The sequence below is a fragment of the Triturus cristatus genome, chromosome 3_2 (assembly GCF_964204655.1).
Source record: "Triturus cristatus chromosome 3_2, aTriCri1.1, whole genome shotgun sequence".
Classification (NCBI taxonomy): Eukaryota; Metazoa; Chordata; class Amphibia; order Caudata; family Salamandridae; genus Triturus; species Triturus cristatus.
This window is the reverse complement of record NC_140584.1, coordinates 280,048,790-280,064,842: the sequence shown is the minus strand read 5'-3', so window position 1 is coordinate 280,064,842 and position 16,053 is coordinate 280,048,790. Positions and strand designations below refer to the sequence as shown.

At 43.1% G+C, this 16,053-nt stretch overlaps 1 protein-coding gene across 1 annotated transcript in view; it reads right to left on the bottom strand.

Moving 5' to 3' along the window:
* LOC146857102 (lethal(3)malignant brain tumor-like protein 4) overlaps nt 1-15,616 on the bottom strand; it is a 566,079-nt gene extending 550,463 nt beyond the window's left edge. The window contains exon 1 of the mRNA XM_085647600.1: nt 15,483-15,616. The gene's annotated coding sequence lies outside the window, so the exon portion shown is untranslated. The remainder of the gene's footprint in view (nt 1-15,482) is intronic.
* Nucleotides 15,617-16,053: the final 437 nt, after the last annotated feature.

Sequence of the window (16,053 nt, the reverse complement as noted above, 5' to 3'; positions counted from 1 at the left end):
ATTTACTGCTCCTGTATACTGGTCGACATGTTTCAACCTTCGGGAAGACTATCCCTGGCTTTCTTCAGGACCTCATAATCCCGGCAGGGACTCGCGCTGGGATGACCTCCATCCCAGCGCGAGTCCCTGCCGGAGGTACCGACGGACAGAGCGGGGCCTCTTTCTTGACTTGAGCTGGTGCCAAGTGAGGTGGGGTTCTTTCCTCAATATTTATTGATGTCACAATACATCAATAATTACAGTGAGGAATTGGAAACAGCTATAAGGGTATAGTAATAACCCATTTTTCTTGCGAAGCCTACTACTAGAAGCTTTGGTTATGAGGTCCTGAAGAAAGCCAGGGATAGTCTTCCCGAAGGCTGAAACATGTCGACCAGTATACAGGAGCAGTAAACGTCTTCAACTGCTCCTTTTTGTTTATTCTCTTTCATACACTGCTTTTAGACAGGAACGCGATTGATGAGACACAAGTTAGAATTATACACTTGGTGTTTGTCATTTGCTTATTCTATTTTAAAAACACTTTAAAAAACACAGAAAATTCTTTCTCAGAAATTTTGCACTGCACTCTAATACTTTTTCCTCTTTTCTTTGATGTACGCTTGGTAAGAGGATTCAACTCATTCATATCTCCTCTATGTCATAAGAGGCTGTTGAGAAGAGTTGTTTGGTACCCCAGATGATGACACTGGGCACTTTCAGAGTGTAATGATGGGATGCTGATTATCCTTAGATCAAGTTCTTTTCCCTTATCTCCTTTTTTTGTCCTCACTTTTTGTATCTGATATTCTACATGCTTACTTCTTAAATTAACTGTTGGAACAATTGCTAAGTGGTAACTTTCTTGAATTGTATCAAGGGTTGCGATGTAGACCTCAGATTTCTTTTTGTATCTGAATATTTGGAAAGGGGGATTAGGAATCCGTGAAGGTCTTTAAATATTTTCCCTCAGACCCTATTTGTATTTGTTCGACATTTGAGATAAACATATAACATTCATTTATATTAATATTTATCATAAAAATACTCTTACTATTTTTTCAAATTAAACAAACTGTTTTTATTTTCCCTATACTCTATCATATGCAAACTTCACAGTTGGGGCAGAAATCTCTGTATGGTAAAGTATAAAGATATATATATATTTTTTTTTAAAGGACCCAGTAGCCCTTGCAAACCTCAAACTTCGGTTACAAACACATTTCCTCACATTTCTGTGATGGAAAGCTCTGGAATCTGCAGGGAGCCACAATTTCCTACCACCCAGTGTTCCCCCAAGTCTCCCAACGAAGATGGTACCTCTCTTGTGTAGGTGGGACTAGTGCCCGCAAAAGGAAAGGGCCCAAAAGATAACATGAACATATCAACTTTTTCCATTGGAAACGAATCCTTTGTTTTACAGTTTTGGTAGCTGTGAATTTTGGGCCCTAGATCAGCCTGCTCCTAGGAAAAGCTTCCAAACCTTCACTTTGCTAAAATCTAGGCTGGAGCGACTTGTGGGGCTCTCGCCAGGTTTTTACCCACAAGCCCTTGCAAACGTCAAACTTTGGCTAAAAACATAAATTTTCTTCACATTTCTGTGATGGAAAGTTCGGTAATCTTGGGGGGGCCACACATTTCCTACCACTCACAGTTCCCCCATATCTCTATATAGAAATGATACTTCACTTGTGTGGTGGCATAAGTGTCACGACAGGAAAGGGACAAAACCGCAACATCAACGCGAGTTACACCATCCTGTATCCCCGGGGTGTCTAGTTCTCAGAAATGTCTGCGTTTGGTATGTTTCCCTGGGTGGGCGTCCACCTAATTGCCGATTTCTCCATGTTACATTTTTAGGCCTTTTGTGTTGCGGTTGTTAGGGTCAGCTACACATGTGGTGTACTGTTTTTATTGGTACAAGTGGGGGAACACTAGGTGGTAGCAAATTTGTGATTATCCACAGATTCTGGTACTTTCCTCCACAGAAATGTGAGGAAAATGCACGATTTTAGAATATACGTTTTGCAGGGCATTGTGAGTAAGAAAGTGCTGTGGGCTCCACACGAGGCACACCACCCTGGACTCCCCGAGGAGTCTAGTTTTCAAAATGGCTGGGTTTAGTTGGTTTCCCTGGGTGGCAGAGAACAAGCCCGAATTGTGGAACCATTCACCATGGCAAGTGGGAGAAAATTTGGAATTACTCCTACTCTGTCAATTCATATGTAAAAACTACAGCCAAAAGTATCAAAATGTCCTCTTGGGGGTCTGTCCCCCAGGGAAGCAGAAAGTTTGCTGGGGTTTTAGGGCTGGAGGATAGGCCCAACACCAGGGCAGTCTACCCACACACCATATTTTTTCCACAACAAAAAAATATAGCCTTGGTGTCTAGTGGGCTTTATGCCCCCTCCCCCCCGGCAGATTAGAAGTACTCTCCCTCAATCTATCCCCTTGGTGGAGATAAGACTGTTGGGTGCACTCTGGGGTAAGGGCACAGCCCAAAGCCTGGGCGGGGGGCCCCCTCACCTCTTCTTTTTTTAGAGCCATATTTTCCATGGTAGCCTAATCCACTTTCTTTCACCCCTTTAAGGGGCAAAAAGACCAATGGAGCCCAGGACGGCGACGGCAGCACCGGCCCATGCCTTTGGGGCTGCGCCAACCCCAAAACAAAATACCGTAATTGAATAATCCATGGAGTCTTGTGAGCTTTCTGCCCCCCCTCGGGGGGCAGATTGGGGATAAACACCCCCAACCGCCCCCTGGAGGGCAGAACGATTATTAAGGTCCAGGGGTGAGAGCACAGGCCCAGGCCCAGGCCCAGGGGTGTCCCCCTCCCCCCTAAACAATACTACTGAAGAAAAATCCCTAGTATCAAGAGGGGTTTCTGCCCGCTGGTGGTAATGGGGGCAGATTGGGGTGAACACCTCCATCCGCGGAGGCAGAAAGAGTAATGAGACTCGGGTGGCGGGAACACAGACCCATTGCATTGAGGTCACTCACTCCATTAAAAAATCATTAATTAGGTCAATCCCTGGAGTCTAGAGGCCTTTTTGTCTCTTGGGTAGGCAGAATGGGGGTTAACATCCCCATCCACCCCCTGGGGCCGCTGAAAGACCACTGCGGGCTAGGGCGGGAGAGAACACAGATCCAAGCCCAATGGGGCTCCTCTCCCCCACAAAAAATGAAGAATTTTGCCAATCCATGGTGTCTAGTGGACTTTCTATCACACCGGAGGGGCAGACTGGTGGTGTAAACCCCCCCTCCACCCCACCCAGTGGGCAGAAAGACTAATGCAGCCCCATGGCTGGGGAAACAGGCCCATGCCAGGGGCCACTCTCTCCCCTCCAAAGAAATGATGAATTTGGCCAATCCCTGGTGCCTAGTGTGCGTTCAGCCCCTACATTCCCCTGGGGGAGCAGACAGGGTTTGAATACTTCCATCCACCTCCCAGGGGGGCTAAAAAACAAATGTGGCCTGAGGTGGGGGGAGCAGAGGCCCATGCCCTGGGGCGGCTCCTCCCCCAGCAATTCTAAACCCTGGTGCCTAGTAGGTGGATCCCTGCTTGATGAGCCCCAAGCAGGGATACATAAGGAAGAGATATTGTTGGAAATAGGGAGATTTTCAAATGAAACCTCCCATATGCAAATCAAGGCTCGGGCCGAGATATGCTCCCGAGCACCAATCAGGTGAAAGTGAAATGAGCCCTTTGGCTCATTTCACTTCACTTCCAGTGGAAATTACACCAGTGCACCATGCGCACTAATCATCATTTCACCTATACACCCGCATTGGCAGCCCTCTTAGATGCCACAAACGCATTTGATTCTTTAAGATGGCCATACCTCTTCACCATCTTGGCTAGACTGGGGCTATGCCCACTATATTTACAACAAATCAAACTACTCTACTCCAAGCCCACAGCCCGGCTATGCGTCAACGGCCTGTTTTTAACTCTTTTCCCTATCACTCGTACAAGACAGGGATGCCCCCAATCACCCCTTCTCTTGCCTGGAACTGCTGGTGGCACATCTCAGACAACATCATGCGGCCAGGGGGCTAGGATTCACATCCAGAGGGCTGATCATTTCATTATATACTGATGACATCACACTGTACATACACGATCCTAAGGAGTACATAAACCCCGTACACCGAGAAATCACCAAATTTGAAGGTTTATCATGAATCCAGATCACCTGGTTCAAGTCAACACTATTGCCCCTAACTGAATGCACAAAGCCCTTCTAGCTGGAATACCCCCTTGAGTGGGACCAAGGCCCAGTTGAGTATTTGGGGTTTGGCTTAGCCGCGACACACAAGAAATCAGGAATATAAATTATGGGCGCAACGATTGAAACACTGCGCTGGGCTTGGGAAGGCTTGCGAAATAGGGCTGGCATCAGGATACTATATGCCCCATCTGCCCCCTTGGCCAACAACCCATAAATACCTCCATTAGTAGACAACGGCAATGCAACAAAGGCGAAACAACTCGCCATTAACACTTTCGCAGACTTATATCCCGGCGACACATACTTAGTCCCTCCGTCATCAATTGGGGAGACCTTGCCCACCTTATATCCCGGCAACACATACTTAGCCTCCTGTCATCAATTGGGGAGACCTTGCCGAGCTTCTCGGAACTGCTACTATACTATGACATCTGGGCAAGTGCTGTCAGTTACATAGTTATCACACGCCTTTATAAAACTATGCAACAAACCTCCCCGGTGGCCAAATCGAAGGCACAAGCAAGCAGGATAGAATTCAGAGCTACACTTACCCATAACAGATGAGCAATGACACTTTTGCTGCAGCCAATTTGAACTTATATCCCCTAATTACAAACTGAGACTATTCACTTTAAGTTTCTTTCCCGACTTTACCGGACAACCCTACAGCTCCATCGGACGGGTCTCTGACCAGACACCAACTGCTGGAGATGCCATACCCCACGAGCCTCATTTCTACATTTGGCCTGGGTCTGCCCCACTATTGCACAGTACTAGGTGAACATTTTTCGTAAAATCCGGGAAATGTTAGTGATACAATTGGAACCCACACCCCTGATGGGCCGACTGGGTTATATTAAAGATACCCAAACCACAATCCACTGTCTCCTTGCCATGCTACTCATACTAGCGAAACACAGAGTTGCCATACACTGGGGGAAACCGAATGCTCCCTCAATTGAAGCCTGGATACTTGATATCATCTACTGCCAAGAACAACTGTCCATCGTTTGGGACTTGATGCCAGAGGCTTCTAGACCTTGAGATATTTGGAGCCCGTTCTTGACATGGTTACGCACTCACATCTCAGATAACCCTAACTCACCTATGCCACCTTGATATCAACTGATACACTTATTTCGCCCTAGCAGTCCTTAAGCCTCCTCCATATATATGACTAGATTGCCCTTGAATAATGTACATTGATACGGGACTCATGCGGTTGTAATATAATATGCTTCGCACATTCAGCAATTGTTTTGCTTATTTCATGTTTATTCTCCTGCAATGCGGTGCTCTGTGGACTACAAACTTGTATAGGTTTATTGTCTTGCTTCCCTACCCTCCCCTTTTGTTATGTTCCCTGGTTATTGCTGGCATTGATAGTATACGTGCTATATCATTAAACGAAAGATTTGTATGTGATAATCATAAATGGCAATAAAAAAAAAATATTAAGATCATAATTTCACATTTCACAAACAGAAAGCTCAGGATGCTGGGGCAGGCTCTTTCCCAGCAGCCCGACCTGAAAACCCCCCAAAAAAGGAAACCCTCTGGCTCAAGCACCAGTGAGTCCTTTACAGTCCTCCCCAGCTTTGGCCAATGGCCGACAGATGCACGGGGGTGCGGGTGTCGGCCTGTAGCAATGACCATACTTAAAGGGTTAAAAAATACATTCTTACCTAAAATAATTTTACCACACATTAATAATTATTAAGTGGTGTATATAATTAACGTAAATAATTAATTAAAAGGCATAAAAATACACATTAAAAGTATATAAATAACCCAAGACATTACATACTGCAAATTCCATAGATACAATGTTTATACTTTTCGTACATCAATGTCATCTTATTTCAGGCTAAATACCATTTCTATGACAAGGTAAGTGTGGTAATTCATTATAACTTTCCTTGTCTACATCCAACATATACAGCGCTATATTGTTGCTCTTGAAAGTCATTGATATCTGTATCCCAAGATTTAGGAATAAATTACAGAGATCATGCATGATCAGAGTACAGGAGTGGAGAAAGAAACATATTCAACATAATCCCAAATGGCTACCTTAATGGATTCTTAGAAAAGTCAAACTAAATAGTGAAAAACAAACACCGAAAGCATAAAGAGTGAAAGCAGGAGAATTAACAGAAGCATAAGCCAAATATTAACAATCATGAAAAAAAGAACAAAAAAACTCAAACGAGCCTAAAGGTCACGGGCATCTCTGCACCGGGGCCATATAACACCAGTAACTCCAAAGTTGCACAGTGACACTAGGAGTAACAGATTCACGAGCTCTCACATTTTATTTGTTCAAAGGTCCATAGGGGTTAAATAATACCCACCATGTGAAGGATGCAACAATCAATCAATCCCATACAGCATGAGTGAATACAGTGCCAGAGCCGTAGAGTCTGTGAAAGTTTCCCTTTGTTTTATAAGTCGGTTGAGAGTATCTATAAATCTGAAAATAATAACAGAAATAGTCAACGTTTGAAATCACTATTCAAGGAAGCAACACTGTAATATTTAACAGTGAGTACCAGCCTTTGGGTTGGGTACTTACATTGGAGCGTGAAATTCTATAAGATCACCATAATTTTCCAAAGGCTGACCAAGTCACGTCATTTAAGATTTTTTCTTGTTTTGTAAGACCGAGAGATAACAGTCTTCACAGTCTACGACAAGAGATAATAGAAATATAACAAAAAAATGGTCTCGTAAAATTATTATAAATACGATATTGTGAACGTCCCTTGACGATATTCTTATATAATATAACTTGAATAAATAATAATTCCAAGCAATCATCATACATTCGCCCTATACATAAGAGCACCTCATCCTTGCTTAGTGCCCGATAGGCAAGACTCCCAAATGTAGTGAAAATAAATCTAATTAAGAAGCCAATAAGGTACCTGGCTATAGTTCAACAACATTTATCACTATCATGTATTTTGGCTCTCGTAACCAGTATACCCCTAATTTCTTATGGGGAATAAAGAATAGGGGACTATACTGGTATGATTCCCACTCCCATGACCGGTAGTATTATATACTCCTTTTAGTAAAAATCCCAAAAAATATTTACAGTAGCGGGTTAGTATCTAATGCCATACTTATCCTTGCTGCCATCATCAGATTAAAAAACTCGTAATTACACATGTCCCGTGAGATACAAACAAGGTGGTCGGTAAGGTGAGCCAATCCCATGCCTCCCTTTACCCCACTTAAAAAGTCGGATTCAATTCCTATGTTAACAGAAGTCCCAAGATAGAGCTTACCAGTATGCAGCTGTGAAGAGCGCCCAAAGGATCCGGTAATAACGGCAAGCGGCAGTGAAGAAATGACGGGCAAGCACAACCCGAGGGGAATTCCTAAGTTTAAATCTACGCGGTAATTGGCGTTTCAACAAGGAACACCTGTAGTCCTTCGTGACACGCCGCATGAAAGTCTCCAACACTTGCGTGAGACGCGTTCTACAATGGGGAGGCCATCTTAGAATGGTGTAGTAACCCGATCGGACCAACTGTTCTTACTTTATCCAATGACCTGATTAAAGGTCAAACTTAATGAAGGCATGGAACAATATTTATTTAATGTCCTTATGCCCATAGTAATCTTTTTTCTTGATAAAAATATCCCGAAAACGGTCACTTCCGAAGCATAAAAAAAAACGTTCTACAGTGGAGCGGCCATCTTAGAGTGGTATGGTGACCCGATAGAACTAACTGTTATTTCTTAATCGAATGAACTTAATAAAGGTCAAACTAATTATAGGCCAAGAGAAATATATATTTATTGTCCTCATGCCCATAGCAGTCTTTCCTATTGATATGAATAATATACCGAAAGCAGTCACTTCCGACAGTGGAGCATGATATACTTGGCAGCCATCTTGGATCAGAACAAGTGATCAAAAACGGCAGTGTTTCTAAGTTTTTTACGATTGCGGTCATGTCCAGTAATAAAATATGAACTGCGGACAATCCTGCTTTCAATCTGTGCACCAATGACAGCGTCAGATTGAGAGGCTGAGGAGCCACAAGGGCATGAGGGCCAGTGGCTCCACAAGACCCATCACAAGATAAAACATATTAATCCAAACTAGATAACTGGTCAGAAGCGAGTTTTCAAGACAGAATCAATTAAGCAAAAGGTGTAGCCAAAGACTCTCAATCTGACGCTGTCATTGGTGCACAGGATACTCCTCTGTCATTCCTCATTTCTATATCTTTTCTATTATAAATCTAGTTCACATGCTTAAGGCTGTATTAAGATTAGATATAGTTAGATGTATGGATATAGTTTATTAAATGGTTTTCATTACTTGTTTAAGATTGAAAGCAGGATTGTCCGCAGTTCATATTTTATTACTGGACATGACCGCAATCGTAAAAAACTTAGAAACACTGCCGTTTTTGATCACTTGTTCTGATCCAAGATGGCTGCCAAGTATATCATGCTCCACCGTCGGAAGTGACTGGTTTCGGTATATTATTCATATCAATAGGAAATACTGCTATGGGCATGAGGACAATAAATATATATTTCTCTTGGCCTATAATTAGTTTGACCTTTATTAAGTTCATTCGATTAAGAAATAACAGTTAGTTCTATCGGGTCACCATACCACTCTAAGATGGCCGCTCCACTGTAGAACGTTTTTTTTTATGCGTCGGAAGTGACCGTTTTCGGGATATTTTTATCAAGAAAAAAGATTACTATGGGCATAAGGACATTAAATAAATATTGTTCCATGCCTTCATTAAGTTTGACCTTTAATCAGGTCATTGGATAAAGTAAGAACAGTTGGTCCGATCGGGTTACTACACCATTCTAAGATGGCCGCCCCATTGTAGAACGCGTCTCACGCAAGTGTTGGAGACTTTCATGCGGCGTGTCATGAAGGACTACAGGTGTTCCTTGTTGAAACGCCAATTACCGCGTAGATTTAAACTTAGGAATTCCCCTCGGGTTGTGCTTGCCCGTCATTTCTTCACTGCCGCTTGCCGTTATTACCGGATCCTTTGGGCGCTCTTCACAGCTGCATACTGGTAAGCTCTATCTTGGGACTGCTGTTAATATAGGAATTGAATCCGACTTTTTAAGTGGGGTAATGGGAGGCATGGGATTGGCTCACCTTACCGACCACCTTGTTTGTATCTCACGGGACTCGTGTAATTACGAGTTTTTTAATCTGATGATGGCAGCAAGGATAAGTATGGCATTAGATACTAACCCGCTATTGTAAATATTTTTGGGGATTTTTACTAAAAGGAGTATATAATACTACCGGTCATGGGAGTGGGAATCATACCAGTATAGTCCCCTATTCTTTATTCCCCATAAGAAATTAGGGGTATACTGGTTACGAGAGCCAAAATACATGATAGTGATAAATGTTGTTGAACTATAGCCAGGTACCTTATTGGCTTCTTAATTAGATTTATTTTCACTACATTTGGGAGTCTTGCCTATCGGGCACTAAGCAAGGATGAGGTGCTCTTATGTATAGGGCGAGTGTATGATGATTGCTTGGAATTATTATTTATTCAAGTTATATTATATAAGAATATCGTCAAGGGACGTTCACAATATCGTATTTATAATAATTTTACGAGACCATTTTTTTGTTATATTTCTATTATCTCTTGTCGTAGACTGTGAAGACTGTTATCTCTCGGTCTTACAAAACAAGAAAAAATCTTAAATGACGTGACTTGGTCAGCCTTTGGAAAATTATGGTGATCTTATAGAATTTCAAGCTCCAATGTAAGTACCCAACCCAAAGGCTGGTGCCTCACTGTTAAATATTACAGTGTAGCTTCCTTGAATAGTGATTTCAAACGTTGGCTATTTCTGTTATTATTTTCAGATTTATAGATACTCTCAACCGACTTATAAAACAAAGGGAAACTTTCACAGACTCTACGGCTCTGGCACTGTATTCACTCATGCTGTATGGGATTGATTGATTGTTGCATCCTTCACATGGTGGGTATTATTTAACCCCTATGGACCTTGGAACAAATAAAATGTGAGAGCTCGTGAATCTGTTACTCCTAGTGTCACTGTGCAACTTTGGAGTTACTGGTGTTAAATGGCCCCGATGCAGAGATGCCCGTGACCTTTAAGCTCGTTTGATTTTTTTTGTTCTTTTTTTCATGATTGTTAATATTTGGCTTATGCTTCTGTTAATTCTCCTGCTTTCACTCTTTTTGCTTTCGGTGTTTGTTTTTCACTATTTAGTTTGACTTTTCTAAGAATCCATTAAGGTAGCCATTTGGGATTATGTTGAATATGTTTCTTTCTCCACTCCTGTACTCTGATCATGCATGATCTCTGTAATTTATTCCTAAATCTTGGGATACAGATATCAATGACTTTCAAGAGCAACAATATAGCGCTGTATATGTTGGATGTAGACAAGGAAAGTTATATTGAATTACCACACTTACCTTGTCATAGAAATGCTATTTAGCCTGAAATATGATGACATTGATGTACGAAAAGTATAAACATTTGTATCTATGGAATTTGCAGTATGTAATGTCTTGGGTTATTTATATACTTTTAATGTGTATTTTTATGTATATTTATGTGTCTTTGTTTAAACAGCCCTGAAGAAGTCCGCTTCTAGGACGAAACGCGTCGGCTGTGCTGTCAAGACCAAATTGTGTTTACAATTCTGTGTTTTAAAAAGAAATGATAATGATTATAATCCTTGAATAAATATGAATTATTTTTTTAATAATCTTGATGTGGGAAATGATTATATCATTGTTTTTCCTGAACGTTTGATTTGTGGTGCACCTTTGCTAGTGTTTTGAAACTGTTAGGTCCCCTTTGGGGATTAGCATTGTTACAGTGGGTGCGATTCAGTGTGCACACATACCCCTAGCAACCATATGGGAATACAAATATACAAGGGATAGCAGATTAGGTGCTGGTCTATAGAGGGCTCCACTGTTGGGTGTGTTTCATGCCATTTTTTTTGCATATAATTAATTAAAAGGCTATTAAGTACTACTTTTAGATTTTTTTTTTAAATTGTTTTCTATTTATTTATAAATGTAACTATTTTAAATAATGTAATTTAATTTAACATTATTTTCTATAGGGTCTTGTTTTAAGTTCCCAACCTATATTGTTTTCTATGGGAGGGTGCTTCACATCAGTAGTTAGCCATGTGTGCTGCTGGGCTTACTGCTGCTTTTTTTGGCAGTAGTAACAAACACTCGTAAAGTTGGCTCCACTGCCTTTTTCAGTGGGTGGAGACATGTAAGTCTACACTTTTACACTCATATGTTGTGAATAGCCAAAAGTAGTAAAATTACTCAAAAGTGTAAGGGTAAATCACACACGTAAATTACTCAGAAGTGTGAGATGACTGGCGACAAACTCAAGAAAGTCCTCAACGCGTCTATCACTTTGGCCTCCTTCCCTAAGGACTGGAAACGCTGAAGTGAGTCCCCTCCTAAGGAAACCTTCTGCCGACCTAGCAGAACTGAAGAACTACTGTCCCATCTCCCTGCTCCCCTTTCCAGCAAACGTTCTCGAAAAGACAATCAACCAGCAACTCACGAACACCTGGAACACAACAACCTCTTGGACCCCTCTCAATCCAGATTCCGAGCCAATCACAGCACGGAGACAGCAATGATCGCAGCCACCTAAGACATCATATCCCTCCTGGACTGCGGCGAAACAGCAGCTCTCATTCTCCTGGACCTGTCAGCGACCTTTAACACCATCTCCCATCTTATGTTGATTAACAGACTCCACCACATTAAATCCAGGGAGACGCCCTCAATGGATCGCCTCAAACCACACCGAAGAACCCAGAGAATCCATATCCCATTGTTCACCTCGGAATCCAAAAAGAGCATCTGCGGCATCCCCCAAGGATCATCCATCAGCCCCACCCGCTTCAACACATACATGGCCCCTCTGGCCAACAACATCAGATCGCACAGACTTAGCATCATCTTCTACGCCAACGACACCCAGCTCATGCTCTTACTGTCAGAAGACCCCTCCACCACCAGAGCCAACTTCCACAGAGACATGATAAATGTCGCTGAATGAATGAAAGACAACTGTCTCAAGCTCAACATGGACAAGACAGAAATACTCATCTTTAGGATCATCACCTTGCCATGGAGCGATGCATGGTGGCCTGCTGAACTCTGCCCATCCCCCTCCCCAACAGACCATGCCCGCAACCTCTAAATCATCTTGGACAGCAAGCTGTCAATGAAGAAACAGGTAAACACAGTCTCATCTGCCTGCTTCCACACCGCAAGCATGCTCCGCAAGATCTTCAGGTGGCTCCCAGTCAACACCAGAAGGACCGTCAACCAGGTCCTCGTCCCCAGTGGGCTGGACTACGGCAACACACTCTATGTAGGAATCACTGCACGCCTCCTGAAGAGACTACATACTATACGGAACTCAGAAGCCAGACTCATCCTTGAGCTCCCCCAATAAACCCACATCACACCTCTCACCTCAAGAAGCTACACTAGCTCCCGATCCAGAAGAGATGCCAGATCAAGATGTTGACCCACGCATATAAAGCCCTGCACAACAAAGGACCAGCATACATCAACAAACACATGACCTTCCACCAATCGACACCTACAATTTGCCTCCCTCTTCCTCGCAGTCACTCCCAAGTCTGCCAAATCAACAGGGGTAGATGTTCCTTCTCACACCTGGCAGCCAAAGCTTGGAGAAACCTTCCCCTGCACCTCAGGACCATCCCATCGTTTCAGCAATTCAGGTAAGGGCTCAAGACCTGGCTGTTCGAACGAACTGATCACCACAAAGCAGCTAGCAACCCCGAGTGCATTGAGACCCTCATGGGTAATTTGTTTTATTTATCTTTGTAAATTGCTCCGTCAGTGATTTTGAACCTTGTGCCCCAATATCAAAGTCAGCAAATCTAGCCACTAGGGCAGATCTCTTCTGTTCTTCCTATAGCACTTTATAACCAGTCGCGGCCGGCATTACTCGAGGGGGGAGGAGTAAGGGGGTCACGCGGGGAGGGCGATTAATTTAAATAATAAAAAAAAACGTTACCTTCGGTCCCACGCCACATCTCCTTCTCTCTGCTCGGAATTCTCCTCGCAGGAAGCAGGCAGCCTCCCTCTCCTCCCCCAAGCCAATCACAACGCTGCAATAGCAGTGTTGTGATTGGCTGGGACGCCGACCACACAGGAGTCTATGGGGAGGCCGTTTTCTCCATGCAGACTGCATGCTGCCTGCATGGAGAAAACGGAGAGTGTGCATGACTGGTTTGGTCGGCCCTGGGGCCGACCAAGCAGTCAGCGCCCACGACAGTGGGCAAGGCACTCCTCCCCTGCCTGGAGCAGGACCAGCCACCTGCCCGCCCCCAACCAAACCCTGCCTTCTGGTTTCTCGCAGTGCAAGAAGCAGAAACATAAAAGCGAGAAACAGAAACATAAAATGATATTTATAATACCATTTTATGTTTCTGCCCCTCGCACTGCAAGAAAGCAGTGGGGCGACGTTCCTCCACCCACGTGGAGGAACCGCCTCTGTTTATAATCTGCTTATGCAGCTTCTAAGTGCTTTTGAAAAGATGTTTTACTACCCAAGTTAATAATACTTATTTTAGCGACCATGGAGGGATGGAAAGCTGGTTATGCCCTGCTGGATTCTAATTTGTCATTGGCAGGTACTTAGCTATCCTTCCAGTGTTACCTTGCTTGTCATTATGCACAGAAAAAAACAAAACTTCATGTAATTTAATAATACTTTAATCCGGGGTTTCTTCAGACCACCATTTTTCTTTCACTGCTGGAAATGTCACATTTCCACAATGAAAAGGTGCACTTACATTTCTATGTTGTGTTTTAAATGTGCACATTGAAGTTTAAAATACAGCTTACAGCAATATTTCCATATACAAAATTCCAATATCACAAACTTGTGTCTGTGAAACTGAGAAACATACACATGTAATTAAACACACTGCATGAAACAGTATTTATGAGCATCTACACTCCCTCCGTGTCTGTCGTGACATTAATTTCAGAGACATATAAAAACAGCTAGGCACCAAACATACTGTAGCAGTATTTCTAAGCTTCCCTTCCACTTCCGGGAGGCATGGACAGACAGGAGTTAAGACGGTTAGAAAACATTACACTGTTAGAAAAGGAGGCACTATTCTTGTAGGCATTTCTAAACTAATGTATAAACTCATAACTACTATCCTATGGAACGAGCTATAGTCATCGCATCCAATATCGTTTCTGAAAAGTTCACGTTCAGGAAGTGGGACCTCATCTTTAAAACATAATAATGGAATGTTATGTGAACTTTTTTTTGGCAATGTTTAGCAGCACCTAGGCAGCGTTGGTATTGTTGTTATCGTAATACCGCTTCATGTGCATCCAGCAAGAAGTGGGTAGTCGCCTTTCTTCTATTTCCATGCCGAGGTAGCCGGGCTCGGGATCTACCCGTTTACTCTCCGTGCTTATAGCGGAGTCCGGGGCGCCCGAAATGGCGACGGAAAGGGCGGAGCTTATTTGCGTCCGTCCCTTGCAAACAGAGAAATAAGGGGAAAAAGTCACCCTGTGGAAAAATAATTTTAAAACTCGGTCTACCTCCTCTTGTGAAAAATACATACTTTCGTAGCAAACAAGCACGCAATAAAATATTACTTTGCACCCCCAGTCGATTGAAGCGTTTCAAGCAGCCCTCTACCACCACCCAAGGAAAACACCGTGAAATAATAATAAACAAAAGTATTCAATGGCGCAGAGGTGTTGGGCGATAGGGTGCTTGCTATATAAATCTATTGCTCTGGCGTTTTCCCTTGCCCCAGTGAGAGAAGCAATAAAATAACAAAATACTAGAAATTGTGCATAATTAAAAGAAAGACATAGGCGGTGGCAGTTGTGTGGAAGTTTCTACCACGATGTACAATGTATCTTTTAAAATTGGAGTGCATATATGTATATGAATACCGAAATAAAATACTGCAGCTCATTATTTACGAAGGTGTATAATTGCACGATGCCGGGTAAGGCATATATGCTGCGCCTCGACAACGATATCCAGATTTCGGGGTTGCTTGGTCTCGGTTCTGATCTCTTCTGGTATAAAGTTGCGTGCAGTTTCTCTCTCTTAATCCTCCCCCTTGGCGGCAGCCCCCTCTCCCCACATCCCCCAATGCTCTCAAGGGGTTCACTTCAGTGACCAAAGCTACGAGTTATTTTTAGTTACCTTATTTCTCCTCTTGCCTTTTTCCTTCGTTTTAACTCGCAATTCGTGTGGAGATTTTTTGTTATTCAAGGAGGATGAAACCAGCGTCAGGGCTCGGGTGCGCAGGAGCGGAGAGAGAAGGGGAGGGAGGGAAGGGTAGAGCGGGGATCACATGGGGGAAAAGAGGAGAGAGTAAGGACAGCAAATTACAAGAACCCGAGAAAATGCGAGACAACAGGGGGAGAAGGATTAGAAAGACGATGAGAAAGTTTGCGCGTCAGGAGGAGTAAGGAGATGAGACATAGATGTCGAATTTTATAATTATATGCATAATAGCAATAACAAGATAAAAAGAACCTGTAGTTGAAATAAAGAATAAAGACAATATGTTGAGCACTGGCGGCCCTCAACATTTTGACCATGCTCCAAGGGAAAAGGGCACATTTACATATCCTCCCTACAGGCGGGCAACTAAAGCCAAATTACGGGGGGGGGGGGGGCTGATAAAATTTCGGGGGGTGGCTAAGTCTTCCAGCCATAGGCAGAGCGGCTGTAAAAAGAGGTGAAAATACAACAAAAGCCTCATTAACGA